This window comes from Chelonia mydas, chromosome 10 (assembly GCF_015237465.2).
Source record: "Chelonia mydas isolate rCheMyd1 chromosome 10, rCheMyd1.pri.v2, whole genome shotgun sequence".
Taxonomy (NCBI): domain Eukaryota; kingdom Metazoa; phylum Chordata; order Testudines; family Cheloniidae; genus Chelonia; species Chelonia mydas.
This window is the reverse complement of record NC_051250.2, coordinates 73,488,360-73,515,275: the sequence shown is the minus strand read 5'-3', so window position 1 is coordinate 73,515,275 and position 26,916 is coordinate 73,488,360. Positions and strand designations below refer to the sequence as shown.

Below are 26,916 nucleotides of genomic sequence, written 5' to 3'. Positions count from 1 at the left end.
TACTTTGTCCATGTGGTTTGCAAATTACTTTTCTTTCAGTAACAAGCAAGGAAGAGTGAGCATAATCCACCCATAAATGTTACTGCTCTAATTTGACTGCGCAATGTTTGCTCATGCATTAGCTGCACATGTAAAGAGAGGTGTGTTATATGGTGGTGATCTGTACATAGCTGAGCACACATGGATGCTTTTGGGATTGTATTGGACTTCAAAACCAAAGTGGTGTGCAATGAACTGTTTAAAAAATTGGTAACCTGGAAAAAGAATAAACTCAATTTCAGTCCTTCCTCTATCCAGGCCTAATAATGCCTGTAAGAGTTGCATTATGACAGATATATTTTACCTTGTGGGCATGCTATACAGACGACACTTTTGCAGCCAGTATCTCTAGTTCTACAGTAACTGTGAACTGTATTATGCTGTTTTAAAAGTTAAAGTTTTTGGTTGCTCTCAACATAGTATATTTTGTTTCTATAAGAAATAAAATCTCCATATGAGCTCTTTCTGGGAAAAAGGATATTACACATAAGTTGAAAAATGCAGGCAAGAAAGGCTAATTGAATGAAAAGAGAGAATTAGGTTAAAAAATAGAGTGCAATCTAGTATCACATTTTTACTAGCGTAACCTGAAATGAAGGTGTCTCAAAGTCCCTAGTGATGCCAGAGTGTTTAGATGTTGGGCACAGATGGAGACACCTATTGAAATGTGTCTGAAGAAGATTAATAGGACTTGTCAGTGTTGGGAAAGCACTGCTTTGCTGTAAATTTCTACTAGCACAAGATGAATTACCGATGAATGCTCAGTTATCAACCCCATCACTATCATTCGACACTAAATCAAATTGAGCCGTTATCTACAATCAGAAAATTTCTTTTAAAAATAGGCATACACCTTTAGGCTGGAACTCTTGAATAAAAGCACCCAGAAGACAATACTTTCTGTGTTTTGTGTGTCTCTTCACTAATGGATATATTTTAAAGTTCTCACACAAAAGGCTTCTTTTCAATAATGAACTCCAAGTGCAGTGTACAATTGGGCTTGTCAAATAATAGAAGAAGTTATTCATAAAATATCAGCTTCATCATATAACATCTTTACTAAAAGCCTGATCCAAAATCTACTAAAGTTAATGGGAGTCTTTCTATTAAGTTCAGTAGGCTTTGGATCAGGTCCTGTATCTCTGACACAAGGATTTTTGCCCCCCTGGTGATAATGCATAGGTTCCCCTACTTTGGAAGACCATGTATCCTAACCACACTTTAATGCTGAATAGTGGTCAAGACTCATGATGTAATAAATAAATAATAATAAATAATAATTATAATTAATAAGATAAGTACTGATCATAAATAACATATTTAGGAAATGGCAGCTTAATACAATGAAATGTGTGTTGACTGACTGAAAAGCATGTTGAGCAAGAATTTTTCCTTCCATCCTTTACTGAAGACTTGCATAACTATAATGAAAATTTACCAGCAAAGGGACCAAATCTACTAGATCTTCCTTTACCATCTTGATTATTATAATTAAACAATATATTTTTCATTCAGTTCTGAGAAATTTCTTCTCTTTACCCAGGGATAGTAATAATTTTGCCCGGCTGATTTATTCTTACATGTTTCTAAAAAGTCAGCTCCCCCTGGCACCTTTTCATTGTTATTATAGCTAAGAAGAGTCACTTATGTTTAGGGTGGAATGCCAAGGAATTTTCCCTCATCTGATCTATGTTCCCAAGCAAGGGCATAATTCCCATTATGCAGAATCAGGACCTAGCTATGCAAATTTTAATAATCGTTCAATAACTTCTCAGCCAAGGAATATATCCATCTTTACCCTGCCACCTTATCTTACCTGTAGTTTACATCACCTTTTACTAAACATGTTACATGCTGTTTACCATGGGCTGCAGCTGGAAAGCCTTTGTGTTTCCCACCCCAGAGCCCCTCATTGACCACCTACAAAATTAATTGGATAAGTAGTAATAGTGGTTTACTTGTTTATGTTCAAATTCTGATTTTCATGAACTTAAGGCCAGATCCACAGTTGGTGTAAATTGGTGACTTTTAATGGAGTTAGTAGCTGATTTACAGCATCTGTTTCTTCTAATTAAACCCTTTAAAAACCATTCCCTGAAATTAGTTGTAGGGGAAGATCCTTTAAATATGTTGGTATTATGTAGAGTATGAATGCAATCTTTAACTTTTCAGCAGGAAACAAGCAAAGAGAATATTAATAAAGTTCAGTGCAGTGAGAAGCTAGCTAGAGTGCAGCATTGGAGAATTATGAACTACTGAGCATAATCCATAAACTCCATTTGGTTACTATAATACTCCAATCTGTATTTATTACCAACCCACTCTGATGCTTATACAACTAAATTTGCTAGATTTATACACTCTAATGGTTCCACAATGGGAAAAACCTGTGTTCTTTATCTCTCCTTTCCTGTACCAAATAACCCCTTCCATATACACTCTAGGCTTTTCTAGACCTTGTCTGGGTTTAATCACAGGCTGCGGGACAAAATGTGCATTATTAAGAAATATAAATATTTTCAGAAGCAATCAAAGGGTTGAAAGATTGATTCGGCATGTAGATTGGATTTAATTCGAAGCAGCTTTGTTCTAATGAGGACTACTGGGATACAAAGACAGCAGCCGGTTATGGCCACCAGTTGGGAACTTTGATTCATTACAATAACCTGTCAAGAATTTCAGCTAATCGCTAGGTACTAAGAAACACAGTGCTGGGGTAGCTGGAGGTCTATTGTTTTCAACCTCTCCCTCCAGAGAACAGATTTACATTTCATATTATCTGTTTTACAGCAATGACAATTATGTCTAATTTCTTGCTGCATATGGGGCCAAATCCTGCAGTCTCTTACTCAGGCAAAACTCCTGTTGATTTCAGTCTGAGTTTTGCCTAAGTATGGAAAGACTTGGCCATCGATGAGACCTGAGTCAGTCATAAATCAGCATAACTACATTGAATTAAATGGATCTGCACCAATTTAGACGGCCTGAGGATCGGGCCTGGTTAGTTTAACAGTGACTTTCATAGCAACCCTTTGGGCCAAATTTTGCTACCCTTACTCATGTAAGCAAATGGGACTATTCAAGAAGGAAGGTGCTACTCAATGTGAGTAAGAGTGGAGAGATCTTGCTCTTTGTTGTCCTGGAGGCTTGTGTATTTTTATTATTGTCCCAACAGAAATTAAACACCATGCCTATAGAATAGGGGCAACATAGAAAACCCAGTAAGAATTGATAAGAACCATCATTAACAAATTTATTGCTTTCCCTTTAGACTGTAAAATATATTAGGAAAACTCCTTTGGTGCACAGGGGTAATATGTCACAGGTACTATTAACTTGGGGAATGCAGGACTCCGACAGCTTTACTAAATGTAATGCATACAGTTAGAATCACAATACATACAGGATCAAACACTGACTAGTTCTTCCCCCCACCATCACTTTGTCCATGCAGGCTGAGAAACCCTGATTTCTCTGAACTGTTTCACCCATCCACAGCTGGAATTCCAAAGTGAAATGAAAATGGCTTTAAAATCAACACTACATGGGAGCCTGAGAGAACAAGTTTTCCTTTGTTGTAGGGTATAGTATTATTTGCTGTAGGTTTTTGATATACATTCTAAATTAGGCCTGCAAAGGCATGCTTCATCTTTAATTCATCACTCTCAGCTGAAAGAGATTAGCAATGTCTAGCACGCACCCTTCGCATGGTGCTGACCTCATCAAGTATGGCCTGAAATTAATTAGCCTCATTCATTCCAAATGGAAAAGGATAATGGAACTGCATTTTAGAGATGACCATCACAAATTGTTTGCAGCATATTTAAAAGCCCCCTCTCTTTTAAAACTATGTAGATTAAAATTCTTTCCAGCACTTGCAAATCAGAGTTATCAAGGGACCAGGAGCAGAAACGGCTCAGTCTTATTTGTGGAACTGGAAGTCACATGGTGAGTGTGTGCGTGTGGTGTGGCTGTAAAATAAAGAAGTTTGTCATTGGCAGAACATCTGGAATTAAGTTGATATTTCCAGGTGCTCTGGCATAGCTGGGCATCAAGCACATGATGTTTAAACATTCTTTTGCTGGATCATTTAAATCAATATGAAATCAGTGTTCCTTTGTCATTCATACATGCAAAGTGCTTACACAAATTCCAGGTTGGCTTTAGAGTCCTACATCATTCATTATCTAATTAGAAATCAGAGCAGACCTGAAACAGCATTCCTTTGAAGCATCCTGGGCAGCAGCTTGGGATACTTTTATTGTGTGACCCACATCATGTTGCATCCTCCAAAAGTCTACGGGCTAGATTTTAAAGGTAGTTAGGTACCTAAAGATGGAGATAGGCACCCAAGTGTTTTTGAAAACCCTATTAGGTGTTTACCCTCATATTTAGGTGCCTAAATACTTTTAAACATCTGGCCCTGTGTCCCTTTCCAGACACTCCACTAGTATTTTAAACTATTTCTGCTGATTCTGTTTAATCACTGAAACATACCATTTCCCCTGTAAGGGTAGTTCCCACACCACCAACGGGGGATGAATCAAGACAGGCCAAGGTTCTGAATATTAAATTTGCTCTCTTACCTAGCCAAATATTCATTAGGAGACTCAGGGCTCCGAGACTGATTGTGTAAAATGGTTTTTTAAGGATAAGAGCTCGGTGCCCATGATTTTAATCAGGCCTGGTCTAAATTTTATAATTCCTGCCCCTCACAGTAACAGTAAGGGAAGAATAAATCCCTAAATGCAGAACTGGAACTAGATAAATACTGATCTGGTACATCAGGGTGAACTATAAGTCCATTAATTTCAGTATTCTGGCTCCAGCAGTGTCCTGTGCCCGATACACCAGAGGAAGAATATATTCATAATGCACATGGCCAGTGCTGAACATGGGGGAAAAACACTTTGTGACATCCGCTATGACCACCTAATGCCCCAAAACAAGAGATTTAATTACTGATCCTTTAGCACATATAATACAAATATTTGTCCTGCTAATGTTCCCACTGAAGTTCTAGTGACTTCAAGATCAGACCCATTATTATTGGTCATAAATGAACTTGTATATTGGCTAGCTGTACCCAGAATGAAACCACTCAGCTCCTTAAGCTTCCAAGTTAAGGTTAGCCCAGTAAAATAAAAATAGATGTCAGAAACAGAAGAAGAAGAAATCAGACCGTAGGTATAAAGCAAGGGGAAGCACAGGCTAGATTAAATTGTTATGTTAGCCTGTGTAGTGATTTAGTGATTTTTTTTTTGTAGTTTTTATCTCAGCTCAGAACTGTTTCCTCCTAAATTAAACAAAATGTTGACGACATGAGACGTGAACTGACCCAAAGGTGCACCAATCTGGTTCCCCAGTCGTCTCATCCCTAATCCACCGACTGCAACAACCTATCATTTTGGAATATTAAATGTTCCTCATATCTTTCATCTTTCCAAAGTTCATGTCACATCCTCTGAGCTGGACACTTGGGATTTACTTTCCTTTTTGGTTTCTTTGTTAAGATCAAGAGACTTCTGATTCTGCAATGAGGTCAGCTTGAGTGGACGCAGGCACTCAAATGAAGTCCCAGAGGCTGGACAGATTTGATGATGAATTTTAGCAGACAGAATCCCTGCCCACTGCAGGTACCTTCTCTCTCGCTCTCCCCTCTCCCAACTCTCCAGGGACCAAAAAGAAAATGGTGTTTTTTTTAGTTTTTATCATTTGCAGACCTTTCATTGGCATCCAGTTATGTGATGTGGCCCATGGGGGACAAGAGATCCAACTTAAAAATGATCTGGATACATGCTTTTAGGAATAAGTACGTTTCCAAATAAACCCAGCTTTTTAATCCAGCCTTTACTATATTAGTACTGCAAATTAATATATGCTACACTCAGAGATTCAGATGTTTGATTTGTCATAATTAAATATTGTTTTATTTCTTGCATAACAGTTAAACAAAAAGGCCTACTTGCAACCTACTAGTTTTTGAATCCAATCATTCAAGATACAAGTTAGCCAGTGATTTTAAAAAACTAACTCATGATGGTTATTACTATGGATGGCCCATTTTATCTCTGGTGTAATGCCACAGACGACTATGGAAGTGCACTAGAGATAAATTTCACTTGTTCTTTTTAATATAGACATCTTGTAATAATCAGATTACTTTTAAGTAATACAATTGGATTATACAGCTGGATTAAAAAAACAGTTTTGTGTGTACACAGAACATTTGATTCACAAATACAGGAAAACTCAACAACTGTTTTACAGTGGATATCAACACTAGACTACAATTTAGAATCGTAAGAAAGGAAGGAATCTCCCCCCTCTTCCCCACACACATATTCTGCAGTTAGGCAGAATGTAATTACCAACACTGGAATTTGGCCACAACTCTATGAGTACACCAAGAAAATTTTTGCCCATTGAAGCAACAATTTACTCACTTTCAATAACGGCATTCATGAGGCATTGCAACAGATGGCTTACATCAGTGGGTAACCTTATGTACTCCTGCTGGCTGCCCTATTCGAGGCACAATGTTGTGAGTTCAAGATGGAGGATCATCCTTAACTCTGAATGCTCTTTTGTGGGTTTAAGTCAGATCTTTAGCCTAGGCAAGTATTTTTGTTGTCATTCTTTTTGAGAGTAGGGGAAAATTTTGTTAATGCATACGGATAGAAAAAAAATGTTTATACTGTATCAGGATCAAAGAGTTATTTGTACTCTTGCTGCAAGTCCCTGAAGCAAAGCTTATGGGGGACTTTTTAAAGGTCCAAAGAGCAGTTAGTCATCCAAATCCCAATGAAAGTTGGTGAGAGTTTGGAGCCTAATGACCATGAGTGTGGAAATATCCCTTTATGGTGATGTAGTGCTATGTCGGGCCTTTTTGGGCTTTGACTCATGGCCTGTATGTACTTGGCACTAAAATCACTGACATGCTGTGGGTTCTCCTTCATCACTTGTGGCATTACTGAGCCACTCATATCTAGCAAGCATGCACACTGACATAGAAAATATGTTGATTAAGAGTAGCCATTGTGTGAAGCAGTCCTTTACCACACTTAATTTTCTTTTCTTTTCTTCTTTTCTTTTCTTAATAACACCAACTATTACTCCTTGGGAGTAATTACCAACATTTCTATCAGTGACAGTGCTAGAAGACCACAGCCAGTACTTGCTCTCTTCTATCCTGAAATTAGGCAAACTATTTCAAATGCTTCTAAGTCAAAGATTTGGGCTTGAAAGCTAACTTTATATATGACGCCTCTCTTGCCAGTTAGAGCCCTGCTTATACAGAGTCTTCACACATAGCCTAGGGAATTGAAATTAGAGGGGCTATTTGAATTTAGGGGTGGTGGTAGGGGAAGAGTTGGAAAATGACTAAACTGGCAACACTGCAACTGTTGACTGATGGGGGAGTTCGGGTGTGGGTGTGTGTAGGGAAATCCCTGGCCCTGGCAACAGTTGTTGCGCCATAAGACTAGTTGTACATGGGGCTTCATGTGTTACTTCATGTCGGACTCTATAAGACCTAGGACCTAAATCCTTAGCAAACACAGTACTAGTGAGCCCCCATGTAATAAAAAGATGGCGGAATTCTGCCCATGCAGTCCCTTTGAAGTCAAGGGGACAGATCCCTGGCCTACCCTAAGTTCTCCTTTGCACTGCTCCAACAGAAGCCCAGCGTCAAGCTGTGCCAATAGGGCAGTTAAGGGTTCCCTTGGCATAGGAGAATCCCTCTGCATTATGAAGCTGGTTTAGCAGTCTTTACACCATCTGTTCCCCTACTGTAGGATGGGAGTGTTCAGGTTTGGGCTGGTGATGAGAAGGGACTGTGACAGGGACTGGCGGGTGTGGGACCAAGGCATACAAGGCCAAAGGAACTGTCATTCCAGCTACTGCTATAACTTGTGACAGGTGATGATTCAGCTCCCAGCGGACACAAAAGACCGGGGTGGCACAAATGTACCTTTGCCTCCTCCCCTCATCTGCCCTTAGTGTGAACCCAGTGAAGCTCAGGGAGAAGTTGCTCCATTGACTGGATATAAGTTGGGTCTTGATAAGGTACAGTATGAACCAAATACTTCCTGCAAAAATTACTGCACTGTGCAGGCTACATCTAACAAATAGGTTTAATATTAGAGATGAGCAAGACATTTCAGATAAAATAAGTCTCCACCTGAACCTACACCTGCTTCTCAAACTAAACTCAATCTGTTCCTTTTCTATCCATTTTCTGGATGAAGAAAGCAATGTAGTGGTGTTGCACCATAATGAATCCTGCTTCAAAACCTGAAAAGTGCAATGGGCGCATGCTTAATACACTGAAAAATAAACAAATACCATAAATGGAAAGCCCATATTTTACACTGAGTGTTAATGGATGTGCATGTGCGTGGAAGACTATTGTGGTCAGAGACTGCTGGAATAAAACTGAAATAAGTCATCAGATAAAATAAAATGTTCCCAGTGACACTCTTAGGGGACCATGCTCCTACCTAAAAATAACACTGGAATTACACACAGAAACACTCCCTGGGATCTGGCAAGCACTTCTAAGTGGGCTGTGCAGTCTGCTCAGTTCTTACAGTAACTGTGCATGTTAAGTAAACACACAGCAGTCACAGAATGTCATCACAAAGAATGGACTGATTAACAGCACAAAATTATGTGGAATAATTTAAACTTTATATCCTCACATGAATATAGGTCTATATATATTAATGGACTTCCCCTCTGCCACAAGCTGAGTTGTACATGGGTGCGGTTTGAAAGAGAGGCTGGGAGAATGAGAATTGAAACACAGGGCCACCCGTGGCTAGCTCTAGAGGATGCTGGTATTGCTGTGTAATAGCTATAGATGAATGATTGTTTGTTGTGTTTTCTGACAATGTGGTGTCATCTCATTCCTTCAGATATCCATGATGCTACAATATATATACAGTGTAGTCTGAAAGTTTAAATATATAAAGAGAAGTCTAAGAATAAAATCCCCTAGTTAATGAGTATTGGCAAAGGCTGGTGTAAACTGATGTAGCTCCCATGGAATCCAATGGAGCTATGCTGGCTTACACCAGTTAAGGATCTGGTCCTGCTTTTGCTTCTTTTACTCTGTCAGAACACTGCACTGAAATTGGTGGAATAAGAACGGCAGGATTGGACCATGAATGAGTGGCTGAGTTAGAAAGCAAATGAATTCCTGCCAAAAAGTTCAGCAATGATTCAGAAGTATGTAAAGTGTCTGCTTTGAAAAGTGTCAAGTAGCATTTGTGACCAATTATCCAAAATGAAGAGGGGCAGACTTATGTTTACACATACTAATCTGCAGACAAAGTTTGAAAATTGCAATTCATGAACTTGTAACATTTTTTCCCCCAGTCCTGGCATTTATGCATGTGCACATTTCCTTGTGATTAACAGGAAAACATTGTTACAAAAGTGCACACATGCACGCACGCACACACAGAGAAAAGAAGAGTAAAGGAAACTGCCATGTAGCAGCAAAATAATTAAATATTCCATGATACAAAAAAGATCATGGATCATTATATGAGTAAAATAGCTTTATCAGTTGGGCTGAAAAATTATGCATAATGTGTCTGGATTTGTTATTTTCCCCCTAGCTGTGAAGCCCTGGGAAATAATCTACACAAAAGAATTTCGGAAATGAAAGCTGTCTCTGCTATCTCATATTTAATTAACACAGGTATACCAATTTTACCCCATTTATCAAGATATCACAGATGAAACTGTGACTAACAGATGAGAATGTTACCATTAGGGCCGCAAAGCATGGTTCGAAACGAATCCTGGTGACTGTTGCATTGTGGGCAAGATCAAGCTTGTTGACTTTTTGGCCAGGTCTCACAGGTTTGAATGAGTTTGTGATTCAAATTTAGGCAAGGTTTATTTTTCAATTGATAAAGGTTTATTGGGCCTTATCCCCTCTCCAAACTTAACCCTAAGAATGGCAACAGCTTTAAAAACGATCCATCTTTCTTTCTAACAGGTTCCTGATGTTAAGGGCCTGACCTTAAAAAGAGTGGTGCACAGGTCAGGCTACAAGGGAGGATATGGGAGTAAGCTACCCCTGACCTGCAACCCTACCAAAAGCAGCTATTTTAATAGCCCGTGCAGTGTTTTCCTGATCAGCACCTGAAGAGATGCCTTCGAGCTAATTCCCAACATATTAACTCTATGAGGGCTGAATGATATACTGTATCAGTATGTATATTTCATTTCCAGCCTGGCTGGAAATACTTGATACCGTAAGAGCTAAATGTGCCTTTTAAAGCACCCAAATAAAAGTTCACAGATGCTGCATCTCTTCAGCTCCCACTGACTTCACTGACATTTATGGGTGCTCTGCACATTTGAAAACCAGGCCACTTACATCTAGGTGTCTAAATATAGATTTAGGAGCCTAATATCAGCCAGCCCGGTTTGCAAACTTCTGATTTTAAATTCCCTATTAAGAGAAAAGGAACAGCATGGTTTGCAGGCGTGCAAGCTTCTTTGTCCATGTGCCTCAAATCTTGACCTAACAAGACTCATCACTGTGGATGAGTGGGTGGCTACGTCTTCATGGCCCACCCATGTCCTTAGCCTCTCTCCTAAGAAAGTCAAAAATGGGTGATCATTAGTACTAACTGTGTCACTTTTTATGGTGAAGCTGGCACTTGCCTATCAGTAAACAGACAGGGTTGGCCTAACTCATTTCACACTAAGAAAAGGAGGACTTGTGGCACCTTAGAGACTAACACATTTATTTGAGCATAAGCTTTCGTTAGCTACAGCTCACTTCATCGGATGAGCTGTAGCTCACGAAAGCTTATGCTCAGATAAATTTGTTAGTCTCTAAGGTGCCACAAGTCCTCCTTTTCTTTTTGCGGATACAGACTAACACGGCTGCTACTCTGAAACCTGTCATTTCACTCTGGTCACCAAACAGCCTCTGGATAGTAATGGCCTTTGGACCCTTCCCAGCTGTGCTAGATTTGAACTCGTGAGCTAGAGATGAAAGGCAATATATTGCATTACAAAGCCATTGGGCTATCCAGTCCCCTGAACAGACACTTCATTAAGATAAATAAACAAACACTTCCAGCCAGTGTTAAGCAAGGAGTTAAAAAAAAGAGGAAACATCTGCAATTGTGAATGCTTATTTGTAGCAGCTGCCTTAAAGCAACACTGAAGTTGGCTGCACCAATGTTGCAATGGCTGCTATAGAACACTTAAAAACCAGCATGATTTTCTGATAATTAAAAAACACCAGCAATATCCATTACATTACCTTTGGCGTTCCCTTCTCGGCACCATTCTGTTCCCTCATATCTCCTCGAGGAGGCATATCTGTAAAGCATGCAAACCTTCAGAGTACTCTAACTAGTGAATTATAAGTAGCTAGGTGTTCTAACAGGTTCACAGGGACCCTGCAGGGTGTGCCATACCCATTTCCCAGGATGAGATGAGCAATGTGCCGTTGCATTACAACACACGGCCTCATGCCTGGAAAATAATGGCAATCAGTGCTCCAGTTTCCAGACAAGCTCAATGTTTTATAGGGAGGAGAGGCAAGACTATGTAAGATGTTCTCAAAATAGTATCCATTATTCTTCTACTTATGTCTGATGAAGCTGTGCTTGGGGCATGATTTGAGTGATGGGTACCAGGAGAAGATGGATCTAAGTCCATTTTACCTTCCCTCAGGGCATCTCAAGGTCAGTTTAGCCTGTGGAGTAATTTAGAGCAGCCTCAGAGATACTCTAAAGTACACCAGAAACAACATCTTTCTAGGGGTCACTGTGCTGGGCAGGATTACTAAAGCACAATGTGCTCTGGATATGCTCTCTCAGTCCCTACCATGTACATGACACCAACATAGATGACACCTGTTGGACAAAGAGTAATTGGCTTAATCTGCAGCAAAGGAGATTTAGGTTAGATATTAGGAAAAATGTTTATAAGGATAGTTGAGTACTGGAAAGGGTTACCAAGGGAGATTATGTAATACCCATCATTGGAGGTATTTATGAACAGGCTAGACAAACTCCTGTCAGGAATGATCTACGTATACTTGGTCCTGCCGCAGCAAGAGGGGATGACCTCTCTAGGTCACTTCCAGCCCTATATTTAGATGATTCTATGACATATACATTGTGAAGAGAGAGCTCTGCCAGCTATGATGCCCAAAGATTCTCCCTATGCAAAGAGAATCCCCAGCTCTCCACTTCCTGAGCAGCACAAGGCGCTTTTGGGGGATGAGGGAGACTGAAAATTTCTTTAAGACACCGCTTTGTTCTTGTTGTCTAACCTTTAGGAAAAGAAAAACACCACAAATTGCCAGTGTGCAGTTCTCTTATATGTATGTTATGCATTTAATGCAATACAGTCTGGAAAGCAACTTCGTACCAGTTATTGGGGAGGAGGAGCACTCTTGCATCCTACCCTCCATTGAAAGGGAGAGAAGTGGAGATACAATGGAAATGTGTATGTCTTTGATGTGCATTCATGTTGTATACACCAGTGCCTATGCCTGAGTCATTTAACAACAAAAAACTTGCAGTCAAAAATACCTTGAAATGCTGATATGATCCTTGTCTAGATGTTCACAATCAGGCATTGTCACAAGGGATCAAGGGATAACACAACAAAAATCCAGATGAGGTATCCATACAAATGGGTGGACAGTAAACAGCATTCAAAGTTCCTTTACTTTACTGAGGAAGAAGGTGGGGGATAAGAAAACAGCAACATAAAAATCTTTGCAATATATTATAGAAGCAATGAGAAACCTATGCAATGTTTGTATTTTTATATTGAAGAGAATCCACTTCTGTTGCTTGAATGTACTAAGAACTGGAAAAGGATGGGCCTAACCAGGACGCATCCGTTAATTTTCCTACAGTTTCACAAACCAACACTGATCCTAATTAACTGGAATTGGTCTGGCTTGAATGAACCTGTATTCTCAGACTGAGCCAGAAAGACTCCCCTTCACTTTTTCTCTTTGCTGTTTCTGACTGAGAGACATGAGACTCTCTTTGAAGTTTGCATTTGCTCTTTGCATGATATGTTTGTAACACTATGATAGCAACAGCTTTTGAATCACAAATACTCTTGCTTTCCATTTTCAGCCAATAAGGTGCAAGTTCTTGTTGCCCAATCCCCACCTTCAGTCAAGGAACAGGTATGAGTAATGCATTGAAAGGAGAAAATTAAAGACTAGAAGGTAAGCAAGGACTGAAGTAAAACAGGCATATTCACGTGGCAGGAAATGATTCATTTTTATACCAAAAGAAGATTTCAGATGGGAGTTCTCACCGTCTTGGAATTATCACAATGGCTGGGGCTTGATTCACTGCAAAGACAAATACATAATTTATTCACTGTTTAGTATTATTATTATTTCACTCTGGGATCAAGAGGGAAATAAAGTTGGGTTCTGAAGGAAAAAGCTCCAAATTTAGGCACAATTAGAACAAGAGTAAAATGTCAGGGCAAGTGGATTCATGTTGAAGTTGCAGTTTCCCCAGTGCCAAAGTCTATCTTTAATCCCCAGCCCAGCCATAACGCTTTGCTTGACCATTTCTTGTTCTATTCAATAAAGCATATATTGTTACCATAGCAACAGCTGCATCATTTATACATCAAATTATTTTATCAGTTCAGCCCCTTGGGATTTAGCATTTTACTTGTAAGGGATCCTATAATACACATTAGTTATGCAAACTCTACCTTCTGATGGGTTGAGTAATTTTGTTATGCTATTTGTATTTTACAGTGCATTGAAACATTTCCTTGCATTTTATTTGAATATCTTAGGATGTTGCAAGGAAATAATACAAAGATGAAAAAAATAACTCTTAGCATATAATATGGACACAACTTACATGAATTACAGTCTCTTCTTTGGCAGCTGTCATTCCAGTCTAGATTGTGAGACCCGCACTCATGTTGGCCTCATACCTTTGCTGTCCCATCAAAATCAAGAAGCAAGAAATGGCATAACTAATGTGTACTGTCGAAATCAATGGAACTCCTTGGGAGCACAGTTCTACTCAATGTGAGTTAAGGTTGCACAATTTAGCCCTCTAGTAACTGTTATTACTGTTGCTACTTGTAACAAACTTTATTAAGTAGTTTTGACTTATTTAAATATTTAAATGCATTATTTGAAACGTCAAAACTACTACAACTACTAATATAATTCATTCTTTCTTTGACTATGTGATTTGTCCTATCCTGGGTATCATGAAGGGTTATTCTTGCCCCAGCTAACATTCATTCTATCGACCCATCTAAATCTTCCAATGGAGAGCCTCAGATTTCACTTTGTGTGTCTGCAGGTAATACACAGAGGGCTGCCCAGGCAATGACAAGGTTGTATGTAGGAGGTAGAGATAGCAACACAACTAGATCTAGTATCAAGACTCAAAGCCTTTCTAACTTCTGGAGGGTTTGATGCATTCACTGAAGTCTGGCCAACATGACCTGAGGGTATTTGCATTGTTGAGAAGCTTCCAAACATTCTGCCTCCCTTTCTTCCTCTCTCTATCCTCAACAAGTCCTGGAACTATCTCTGAAGACATTTAAAGTAAGAAAGGGAGCGTTAATTTTTGTTGTGGGCAAGAAGTTAATCTATTTAGTTATATCTAGGATGTAGTATCTAGTATTGTAGCACCCGGAGCACAAAACACAGTAATTCTGCAAAGAGATTTCTATAGGAACTCTGCCTCTTCCTTAGGAAGCTTTGCCCCTGCCTCTTTCTCTTTTTCTTTCATTTTTGCTGTTCTCATTCCTTGTCTTTGGTTATTGCTAAAAAGCTTTTGTAAAACCTGAATATGGAGAATGTTTTGTTTGGATTCAGTCTTATCCCTTCCAGTACTTTTGTTCCACAGTTGAAGACACAGAAACCAAGAACATCTTAGCTCTGGCTCCTGTGAGTTTTGTCTAGCTGCCTGTAGGTGCATCATCCCAGAGAAACACAGCTGTCACTAGAGGACACTCTCTGGTGTAACCGAGCGTCAGCCCATTTGAATGTCATATGATTTTTTCTCTCTGTCTTTTCCTGCTCAGGAGGAAAGCTGCTGCATTCTGCATAAGTGAGTTTAGTAACCTCCATCTTCAACTCTGGATACTGAGAACTGCTAAGGCCCAGCCTAGAAATGATGAACACATAGATCATTGTGGTCAGATCCTCATCTAAGAGTAAGTAGTGTAGTTTCCTGTCAAACTATCCGAGGAGGAAATAATTTCTTGCCCCTGTTGCTGTCTTGATATCCAGGATCAGTGGTGAGTCCAACAAGACCCCAAGGCTTTGTGACTGATGGTCAAGTTCAGTGAAACACAAATACAGGGTTTAGTTAGTAAATTTCTTCACAGATTCAGACATGCAGGGTTTGTACTGCCTAAAACCACACGGAACTCACCTGTCCCCAGATTTCATCACAAATCCCAAACTCAGTGTAGGTTCAGTGAAATATTCACTGAAGTTCATAAATCTTTCAAATGAACCTAAGCCAAACCATCACCCATGGTAGATTCTTATGGTTTTGACATTAAGATCAGGCCAAATACCCAGGAGAATTTAGAATGAGTTAGGCTCTGACATATTGAGTCCATTCTAAACATGAAACTTGGAGTAAAATGGGGGAGAGTGTGATCTTCATGCATTGAAACCAAAGATAATGTGTTTCAGAAATTTGAAGGCCAGAAGGCCAATGTGTTTCAGAAATTTGAAGTCCCATTATGATCATCTAGTCTGAATTCCAGCATATCTTGGAACATAGAAATACACCCAATAATTTCTGCATCAAGCACATAATTTCTGGTGGAGTTGTTAGCTCATATCTCTTAGAAAGATATTTATTCTTGAGTCATAGATCCCTGTGAACATCAAGTTTCACATTTTTCCAGGTTCAAGTAAGTATGTTTGGGGGCTAATCTTAGAGATTTAAATGTCTTTAATGTCAATGTGGGAAATCTGTCCTTGCATATGGCAGATGTAGGTATGCAGCTGAGGAAAAAGCCAACAGCAGATTGAGACAGAGAAAATCGTATGGCATCCTCAGCAAAATGTCTCTCCTTTGTGTCTGGGGCTTTCACGGGGATTCTTTTTACTGTTGTTTTTGGAGCCACTATTTGGTTTATCCGAAGGCTCAGTTAACTGGTGCAGATTCCAGAGGGAAAGACTTTAGGGGCAGATCCTTCACTGGGGATGACTAGGCTGGTGAGCCTGTGACTACTGAGACCACTGTTGTGTCTAATTTGTGTACACACACCTGATCCATTGAAGTGAATGTTACTTATGCTCTTAATGAAAATTATACTCTTAGAAACCTAACTGTGAATTTAGGAGAGACTAACTGTAGGCTCCTATTTTTGACAATTTTGGCTTGCGAGTTTTCTGGGGCAGGGACTGTCTTATTTGTTGGTACCGTGCCTAGCCCGGTGGGCCCTGATCCCTGACTGGGGTCCTTAGGCACTACCGCAATAGAAATAGTAAATAATAATGGAGCTAATTGGCAGAGCTTTGTTGACTTCAGATGCCAATTCACATCAGTTGAGATTCTGGCCCTGTGTCTTTATTCATCACCTGGCATGACGGTCTCCCTAAAACTAGTAGATATGAAGTGTAGGAATGAAATGTGACTTTGGAGATAGTGTTCCCTAGTGGACAGAGCACTGGAGTGGGATTCAGCAGATCTGAGGTCTATTCCTGGCTTTGCCACTTGTGTGTTGGCTGACCTTAGACCAGTCACTTTAATCTCTCTGTGCCTCAGTTTCCACATCTGTAAAGTGGGGATAAATGATACTTACCTCTTTGGTAAAGGGTTTTGAGATTGACTGATGAAAAGTGCTGTAAAAGAGGTAGATATCATTATTGCAGTCCTTAAAGCATGAAGAGGATGGACTTCTGATGGAGATGATGCATTTAAACAATGGGGATATACATGCGTGTGTGAACACAGACATGGATCTCTCTGCTTTTGGTTCCAGAGGCTGAAGGTTGGCTGTCGTGGAGACCAGAGAAAAAGTAACCAAAAGAAAGGAAAAGAAACACTGGAGAATAAAAGTACATTTGAAATGGAAGAAATCTACATTTCAATGAAAATACTTTTAAGCCATTTCAAATGACTGAGTGAAATAATTACAAAGTTTGGAAATAGAGAACAGTAGCTTTGATATCTTTTTCTTCTGTGAAGCAATTAAAATAAGCAATTTTTCAAATACTAAGCAGAAAATTGCTAATGGCTGAACCCAAAAGCTTTCATTTCATTCTTGGGGTCTTTTTTCTTCTAAAAAAAGACCAAAAAATATTAAGGTGGTTTTCTAGATAGATTAGTGCATAAAGCAGTTGTTAGTTGGATGTCATAAAAACTACAGCAGCACAGAATAGCTGAGATTAAGAGCCAGATTTAAATCATGCAACAGTCCAGTTAATATCAATGTATAATTAAGAAAAGCATAAGAAGTCTGTAATGGTGGTTTGATGGAAAAAAACTCTAATAGGGTTTCTTTCGGAATTTTCCATTTCAGTCGCTCTTGTAGATATATAATGGATTTCCTACCCTGTCTTTGGCATTCGCGGGAATCATCCAAAAGTTAAAATCAAGCCCTAAAATGGAACACATGTAGACAAATTAGCCTATCTGGAGAGCGGTCTTTATAGAATGACAACTTGAGCTTACGCTCAAAATTTAGTACAAATGTCTCAGATCTGGTGGGAAAACCCTATTTGCCATATAATCTTAAGCAATGTAATACTAACCCATTTCCTCACCTTTCTAATCCTGCTGAAATTCCTAACAATTCAGAAATATGAAACTATGGGCGATTAAACTTAACTAATTAGTCTATTTAAATGGCAAGGTTTTCTCTAGTCATGTATATTAGTAGTACATTGAGGTGGGTTCTTCCATTGCTGGCAGAGAGATTTAGAGTCCACGGTTCCCCATTAATGTCATGGAATTTCATGAATCTCCCACTCTTCACAGGATAACTAGATCCCTTGAATGAAACTAAAGGGGTGGCATCTGCCGTACCATACAAATCATCAAGGAAGTTTGGCCAACTACCCCGTAGGACAGATGCTGCTTTTATGGTTGTGCCTTGAATGTCTAGGGTGCACTGAAGTTGTAAAATTAAGGACAGCGTGTAGCTATTTTAGCATGTACACAACTGCCTAGCGGAGAGGAGAAAAGGACTGGCACTGGATTAAAGCACAATATATTTGTTGCCATCACTTTGTTTTTGGCCCTATGAAAGCTGGGGGAATTATCTCCAGAGTCCAGGAAGATTGCAAACTCAAAATAACCTGGTACCTCAGGAGCAAGCACAGAAGGGAATCATTTTATAAGTCATTAGAACATATTAGCCTATAATACACTGACTAGAGTAAAACAGAGTGCATTATTCCATCTGTCTATATATTCCTTTCCAATACTAAATCTGTCTGGAGACCTTTCAACATTATATTATTAAACACTGAAAGTTCTACAGTCACATTCACCATTACTACTTGAGTCATCGTGGTCCAGATCTTTTTAAATGGTTGCTCAAGACAGAGCACTGGTGATTCTGAGCGCAGCTTTCAATATATTTATGCAATTCTTTGAAACAAAGTCAGTTAACTGAGTCTTTTCGAGCAACTGTTCATAACAGAGGTAAGCTACACTGATAAAACATGAAAAAAGGGCTTTCAAACTTGTCCGACACATGCACAGCAGATAGACCCCAAATGGGTGAGGAAACTTTCTCCACTCCTGCACAAAAGCCATTCATCTTTAGAGCTCACTTTAATTGTGTTCCAGCCCCCTCACATGGAACCCAACTGAGAAGACTGAAATAAACCAATACACCAGTTACCTAGTTACAGTAAGTCTAACATATACACAGAAAAGATAGCATTTCCTTTACTAAAGTCCATTGCAATTGAAATTGCTCGAAGACGAGTAGGTGGACCAGGGGATAGATAATGGGATACAGATCTTCTCATTTCTAGGTCTCTAATCAAGTGCAGCTAGACAGTGACGCAACAAGTAATTATCTATCTGATGAAAGGGAGAGGTAATACTGTGGGACATATGGGTATATGCCTTTGGATATGAAATCTGAGAGTTGAATGGAAATATCTAGTTTGTACAATCTGTCAGGAGACCTGCAAAGCCTAGTTTGGGTATAAGAGGGAAGAAAAAGCATTTTAACACTAGGTAAATTTAGTTCTATGAAGGATCCTAGAGGGACAATGGGAATGAAGTCCCGTATCTTGTGATAAACTATTTAGATCTTTCCTATCTGACTGCCTCCTCCTATCATCCTCCCATTATCCCTCCCCACCTCTTCCCTTTATCTATATCGTCCTTGCCTCTTCTGCTCCCATGCCTGCAATTCCTTTTAGCATCATATACCCTCCCACACTCAAATATATACAATATTTTTGCAACACGTCTCCATTTCCATCTTTGTATACACATATATGCAGTAGACTGCAAAAAGGCACTGAAGAATCAGACCCAATATATATCTATGCATCGTCTCTTGATATACAAACACAGACACACACACACATATATATATATTATATATATTATATATATATTCATCTTGAAAGTTCCACTACATATATGTATTATGTGTGTATATATACAAATATATATATATATATATATATTTAGTGGAACTTTCAAGATGAGTGTAACAACAACTAAGTATCCATGCTCACCATATTCCCAGCTCATCATTTGTTTTTGCCTCTCATTGCATCATTTGTTTGTATTTCAGACTCCTCAGGGCAAGGACTGTCTCTTACAATGTGTTTGTATAGCACTTCGCACAATGGGGTCCTGGTCCATGAAATGGGGCTCCGATCCTGACTGGGGGCTTTGAGTGACCTCATAATAGAAATAAATAATATGATTGGTAGAGGATCTCTCAGTTTTCTTTGGAGGGAGAGCCTATAGACTGGTGTTTGTGTAATTGGAAATTTGAATAAAAATATCAATACACTGTACATTTTTTAAAAGCACATGTTGAAATTTTGGGAGGCACCTGCTAAATTGAAAACCAAAATAAATAAAACCCGAATATCTACAGAATAAGATCAGCAATATAACCTTCCCGCTTCACCCCACCAATGCACCTCTATGTTGTCCTGGAGTAACCAATTTAAGGGATGAAAGTAAAATTCCATTTCCACATCCAGGGTAAACTTATCCCCATCATCAAAATTGGCAACCTGGCTGGTTCTCTTGGCAGAGATGTTAGGGTCACCTACGTCACTTTACCTTTTAAAAAAAGGATAGAATAGCCCTACCAGTTCCAGCTGGGAATATTCCTATGCAACTTCTACTCCACAGTCCCAGGCTGGCTGGAGTGATTGCCATCACATGATCACTGTACAGCTGGCAGGAAGAGATGAAACTGCTCATTTCCATCTGTGACATTTCTCAGCCAGGAAGAAAGCTACAAGGCATCAAGCTGTAGGCTGAGAAGCATCAGTGCGGCCACCTGTTAGAGATACTGATAAAGAGAAAACTTGGTAAAATGTAGAGCTGTGGAGAACTGCTGGGAATAAAATAAACTTATAAAGAGGAAGTGATGGTGCCTTCTTACCACCAACCACCATTTACAGCTCCCATCTGAGGTCAGAACCCAGGAGGCCAGAAACAAATACAAGCCTCTATGTGAAACAGATTACAAGAGACACACTGGAGGTGTGGAAAGCACAGATCAGCTGCTAGAGGCATAGGACACAATATCTTGTACTGTTAAAAATGGCTGGGGAAAATGGAAGTCCATATGGCCCAATTAGCAATGCACAATGCTTTTGCTGTAAACCAGAAAATAGCACCTGAAAGGCTGTTGTCATTTCTGGACTTGCAAACATATGTTATTTGCAGCCTTATATTTGTAAGTGCAGACCTCCCTGACTTTGAGGGGGGAAGTCACAGAACATTGAGTCTGCTACAAGGAAACCACATTTCCCTCCACATAATGTAGTAAATAGCAAGAGTCTGCCAAACCCAGATTCAAAGAGAAGGGGGAAAAATTCTTAGTTGATATAAGCCATCATAGCAATATTGACTAGGGGCCGGGGGAAAGAACAATTTCCAGCAGCTGAAGATCTGCCCCTGGAACTTAGACTAGTGTTCTGTGGAACTCCATGAAATTGAATCAAATATTTGCCAACATAGATTAAATTTGAATAGGTGCCCAGTTTTTCCCTCAGCAACATATTTGCCAGAGGAAAAGAAACTCCAGGAGGTAAGTTCCTCTTCTAATGTGCATATATAACTTACAGGAATGGGAACTGTATCAAGTGGAGAACCTATTCCTTGGGTATTTATTTCTTCCAGATTAAAGCAGAATTGTGGCTAATAAATTGTTGAAGTATGAAGTGGATTTGCACCTCTCAGAAGATATAGCTGGTCCAAGTGCCAGGGTATCACTTTTCCTTTTAAGATTCAATAAAATTTTCACAGGCCTGGCATTAGCTATAGGTACGAAATTCAAATTTGTTTCACAGTTCTCTTGCTGCCTGCATGGAAGTTAAATAAACATATAAAGGGCCTGATTTTCAACCCTGATGTCATTGCATATGTGTGGGTGTGTCCATCTGCTCACCTATGTTCTCCACACAGAACCACATATATGTGTGCAAGTCTCTAATGTGTGCACACATAAGGCTAGATGACTGGGCATCCAACCACATGTCTAGGAAACTGTGGAATTTGTGGTCATGCACAGATATGCACCAATGCCATGCCGGACCTCAGACCAGATTACTCAGAATCTTGACACTTTCAGAAGAAACTGATGGTTCAAGCAATATTCAGGTTATTCTATGGTGCTGGATAGAGCTTTGATGATTCTCACAAATCATGATACATTTGAGAGACAGCATGATTAGTATCCAGGGCACAAGACTGGGACATGGGATACATGGATGCTATTCCCAGCTCTGCCACTGCCCTGCTGTACGCCCAGGGTAAATCACTTTATCTCTCTGTGCCTCTGATTCTCCTCCTACCCTTTGCCTGTTTTATCTATTGAGGGTGAGCTTTTCAAAAGCACTTGAGTGAGTTAAGAGTCAGTGCGGCTTGTGCTCCTAATTCATCCAGGCACTTTTACCCCACTCTTTGTGTGTCACATCTATTTAAATGGCAAGTTCCTTAGTACAAGGACGTGTTTGACTTCGTACAGTGTCTAGCACAATGGCCATTCTGAGATGGGACCTCTAGGTGCTAGTGTAATACAAATAATACATATATTACTTTTTAAAAAAATCATTTATATTTGGGTAGAATTTTATGACATAGGAACATCTACCATAATGACAGCTAAGGAATTTAATTCTTCATGCCTATATGCAGTACTTTATTATTCCATAACATGGACTGTTTTGCCAGTTTTTATTCTGGTGGTGTGTGTACACTACAATCTTAAAAAGGGTTAAGGTGTCTCATATTATAGCATAATAATGGAGTTATACATTCAAATTCCTTATATTTTAAAAAGCATACAGTAGGAAGAGCTACCCCTGAAAAGGCGACTGATGGATCTAATTTGTTAACCTGACTCTGGAAGTTGCCAATACTTGTGCCTCATTACTGGTAACACCTAGATTAATAGAGTTTAAGGTCTGAAGAGACTATCAGCTCATCTAGTCTGACATATTTAACACAGGCCAGAGCATTGCATCATGATTGGAGCATATCCTTCCAGCAAAGCATCCAATTTTGATTTGAAGACTTCATAAGGTGGAGAATCCACCACTTCCCTTGGTAGTTTCTTCCCTCACTGGTAAAAAATTGTGCCTTATTTCTAATATGCATTTGTCTGGATATAACTTCTAGCCATTGGTTCTTATTATGACTGTCTCCACTAGATTAAATACCCCTTAAAACCCAGTATTTTCTCCCTGGGAAGGCACATATGCCTTGTACACGACATAATGTAGTAGGACAAATTACGCAATTCTACTGCACCGAGGAACACATTTAGTGCTAACCCAATGCTGGAAAAACTTACACTCCAAATGATGGGATTTGATATCCATGTAATTTTTAAATCTAGACAGTGATATAGTACTCATATAAGTAGGTAACCCTTCCTTGAACATCTCTAAACTACAATTCTCTTCAATAATCTCCCACAGCAGTGAATCCCGTAGGTTGTTTTCCTGCTGATATGGCTTTTTAAAATATTCTTGTCTATCCATTTTAAATATATGCCCTTATAATTTCTCAACTTTCCAGCTTGTCTGAAATGGTAGGATATTTTGAAGAGATACATCCAATCAGTGTTCACCACACTATCATGTTACATAGCTCTATTAACTCTCCTCTTTGTTCAGGACTAAATCATTTTAGGCTTCTTAATTTCTATATACATAGGATATCAACCCCTAGCCACAAAGCCTTAAGTCATTTCAGTTGTTCATCTGTGGCTCTTTCCTATATCTTATATGTTGTTTTGGGGCTGTAGGGATAAAATGATCAAAACTGAAAGAGAATTTGAAGTGCAGATTCCGATCAACATTTTTGGGCCAAGTCAGTGGAACTATGCTGATTTATTCCTTCTGAGGATCAGGTCCCATAATGCCATCAATGTTTTTGGTATTATCCAAATATCCCAAAGCAGCATCCTTTCCACCCTTTTTAATTGAGACTTTACTGGTGCTTTTCTTGAGACCAAACAGGAATGTCCATCCAATATGTTTACCGTTAACGCTAATAATGTTTTTAATTCAATTTATTGAAGATAAATATTCTGATATATCCTAAAATTTTCAGCTTGAGATGCTGCAGTTTTGTTTGAATGTAATTCAGACCTAGCATCTTATGCGGTGAGTTCATTCCAGACAAATGGTTAAAAAAATCCAGTGTCAGAACTTCAGACATTACACACTGGGGAAAGTCATTGGCAGAATGCATACTTTGGAGCATTTTTCCATTATCACATGGGATTCTTAGCCCTGGGATTGTTCTGCTTGAAACACGCATCTCCTTGGAGAATCTGTTAAAGATATGGCATAAGAGAGAGATCAGATTTCCAGTACTCTTAGGAATGACTTTCACAAGGGTAGGAAGAAACATATTTCCCATTTTGGGAAACAGAAGCAGCCACTCTCAACAGAAAGAAAAGTTTAAGATTGCAAAAGAAACATCAGGTTGGAATGTTATGGGAGTTATATATCTCTGTAGCAATCAATGTGGTTTGTACAGGATATCAGTGTAAGTGGCTATTGAATTAAGAGGTGTCTTTTCCCTGTAATTTACACTACAAATTCAGTGTAAAAATTTCTGATGTTTCATCAGACTAATTTCATTACCTTACTGAGTGATAGAAATTACATTTGTTTTCTTTAGGCTCTGAAATACAGACATAGTAAATCAATAGAAAGATAAGGAAAAAAATAAAAGAGTGATACTGATTCTTTTAGGGATGAGATAACCCAGAATATTTGGGTTAGGAAATCAGCTGAATATTTGTTATGGCATTTTGAAGAAAGCCAAACTTTTTGAAGTCTGTGTTCTGTTTAGACTTCTGTTTTCAGTTCTGGTTTGTATAATTAAAAGAAACATATAGAGAACTCACATGAATTTTAGCTTCTGCTGAAAGATGCATTATTCATGATTGTTCTACTAATTTTTGCTTTAACCCATAAGATATTAATATTTTCCAGTCTGACAGCCAAACTAATGCTTAGGAAAGGTGTGTGTTTGTGGGTGTACATACATGCATTATGTCTGCCACATCTATCCCCAGTGAGACAATATGAGTAGTTGCTCAGATCTGGTCTTTCTTTGAAGCCATGCATTAAAATCATCACACTTATATAGTACTCAGGTTACTAAATATTGAGAGAGAGTAGATTTTTCTATTAAATTGCTATTTAATATCTATCTGAAGTTTGAATTATTTGAATCTCTCATTTAAAATGAAATTTATCCCAGATAAACTGTTTTTACTTCTATCTAAACGTTCTTCATATCCATTTAAGTCATTGTCCTTTGTCCATACCAAGAGTGGTTTTTCATGATGAAATACAAGTTTAAGGTTGATCGTCCACTGAAGAAAATGAAACATACATCTCGGTCTCTCTCTTTTTCCTGGTTGTGATGCTTTGGGGTTCAACCCAGATCAGCATGGGGCTCTGTCACTCTGGGTACCTTAAATGCTATGATGCAGGGCTCAAGGCCCTGACACCAACAGCCAGCATACAAGCATGCAGGTCATCCCTTGGCTTTCACCACCTGGCTACTTTTTTTGCAGAGTGACCCCAACACCTTCCCCATCCCAATTTTCCCCCAAATTGTCTGCCAATGTGAAAATCGGCTGAGGTTCCCAAAATTGTAAGTTACTGTGTGATCTCTCTCAGCCTTGGCTGAGAGCTTTGCTACTGCTAAGCTTTGTGGCAATTTCCTGACACATCAGCTTGTCTGCCTTGTCAGCAAACTCTCCAGGGCTCTGCCAGTTCACACCTTACCTTGCAGGTAACAAATAGTGAACCCCAACTCCCGAGTTCCCCCAAGATGTCTCCCTGCAGCCCTCTCCTGGAACACTCACTGAAGTTCTAAAGTTTGTTTCTCCTTTAAAGAGACAATACACCGCAGCTCATTAATTTAATTGGGGTTTGACAAACACTCTTATTTCAATCACAGCACTTAATTGATTTGTAGCAAAATCAAAACAAGTGTATTTAACAAAAGGACGTAGGAAGGACCAAGTATAAGGAATACAGATAGAAAGGGTTACAAGCCAATACAAATAAAAAAAAATGCTTCTAAGACTAAAACTTAATTGTAGCAAGTTACAGTTTGTGCCTAAGCAGGTTTCTCACTTCAACTCAGTTTTCAGAAACTTCAACCCTCTTGGCTGAAGGGTCCGATGTTCTGTGATTTCAGAAGCTCTGTGCCCTTTAATCCCCCAAGCAATGGACAACTCAAATGTCTTCCCCCACCCCTTTATCACCCCAAAATTCATTGTCTTTGTTTCAAGAGCCAGGAAGGCTTCCTGCTCTTCTTCCCTTCCTGTAACTGTCCCATCCCTTTGCTGATTCGTATGTAAATGGGACTTCCATTCTTTTGCTTCTATAATGCACAATTTGCATTGAAGACAGGTAGACAGCCACTTTCCCTCCTGTCTGGGACAAAACCCGTTTCTCCCTGTGTTTGGTCACAGACTTTAAAGTATAATGTCAGTTAGAATCCATAATTCCTCACATAGTGTTAATACATACATTTCACAATGATGTGAATCACCAGTGTTACAAGCTTTCATAAAAGACCGTACTTGATTCACTTTTATGATTCAGTAATATTGCAAAGTATCAGAGGAGTAGCCGTGTTAGTCTGTATCCACAAAAACAATGAGGAGTCCGGTGGCACCTTAAAGACTAAAAGATTTATTTGGGCATGAACTTTCATGGGTAAAACCCCCCACTTTTTCAGATGTAGTAATATTGTATACAAACAGGTGATTCAATTGCTTATCTTCTGAGGGTCAGACCCCCTGTCTTTATAGCCTAGCAAACCTTTGAAATGTATTCTTTGAGACGTAAGCCCAGACCAAGATAGTCTTTCTGAGAGATGCCATGCTGTCTTCTCCCCAGCTTGTTAGCTTGTTTACCATGTATTTAGATGTACCTTCATTGTCTCTTCCTGATGATTAGGTTGGTCAGACAAGCAAATACACATTCCTTTGTCTCAGGCAGATTGTGCTTATGCATTGCTTGCCAAACACTTTTAAAGAACATAACTACAGTACATAACTCTTTGTGGCCACTCCACATATTACAGGAGAATATTAATGATCAGTGAGTTATTAGTTTTACAATGATATATTACATGACACCTTTTGGGTTTA

General features: G+C 39.2%; 1 long non-coding RNA gene across 9 annotated transcripts in view; it reads left to right on the top strand.

Annotated features, from left to right (window-relative positions):
• Positions 1–19,525, top strand: part of LOC114019609 — a 34,009-nt gene extending 14,484 nt beyond the window's left edge. For 6 of the 9 annotated variants that reach the window (XR_006284122.1, XR_005227086.2, XR_006284126.1 and 3 more), the window contains 6 exons: positions 5,553–5,675; positions 9,666–9,748; positions 13,179–13,273; positions 13,961–14,107; positions 15,121–15,252; positions 17,044–19,525. This is a non-coding gene — a long non-coding RNA (uncharacterized LOC114019609). Of the gene's footprint in view, positions 1–5,552; positions 5,676–7,959; positions 8,107–9,665; positions 9,749–13,178; positions 14,108–15,120; positions 15,253–17,043 lie in introns of all 9 variants that reach the window. The other 3 variants (XR_006284127.1, XR_005227082.2, XR_006284121.1) reach the window with 3 other exon arrangements.
• The last annotated feature ends 7,391 nt before the right edge of the window (positions 19,526–26,916 follow it).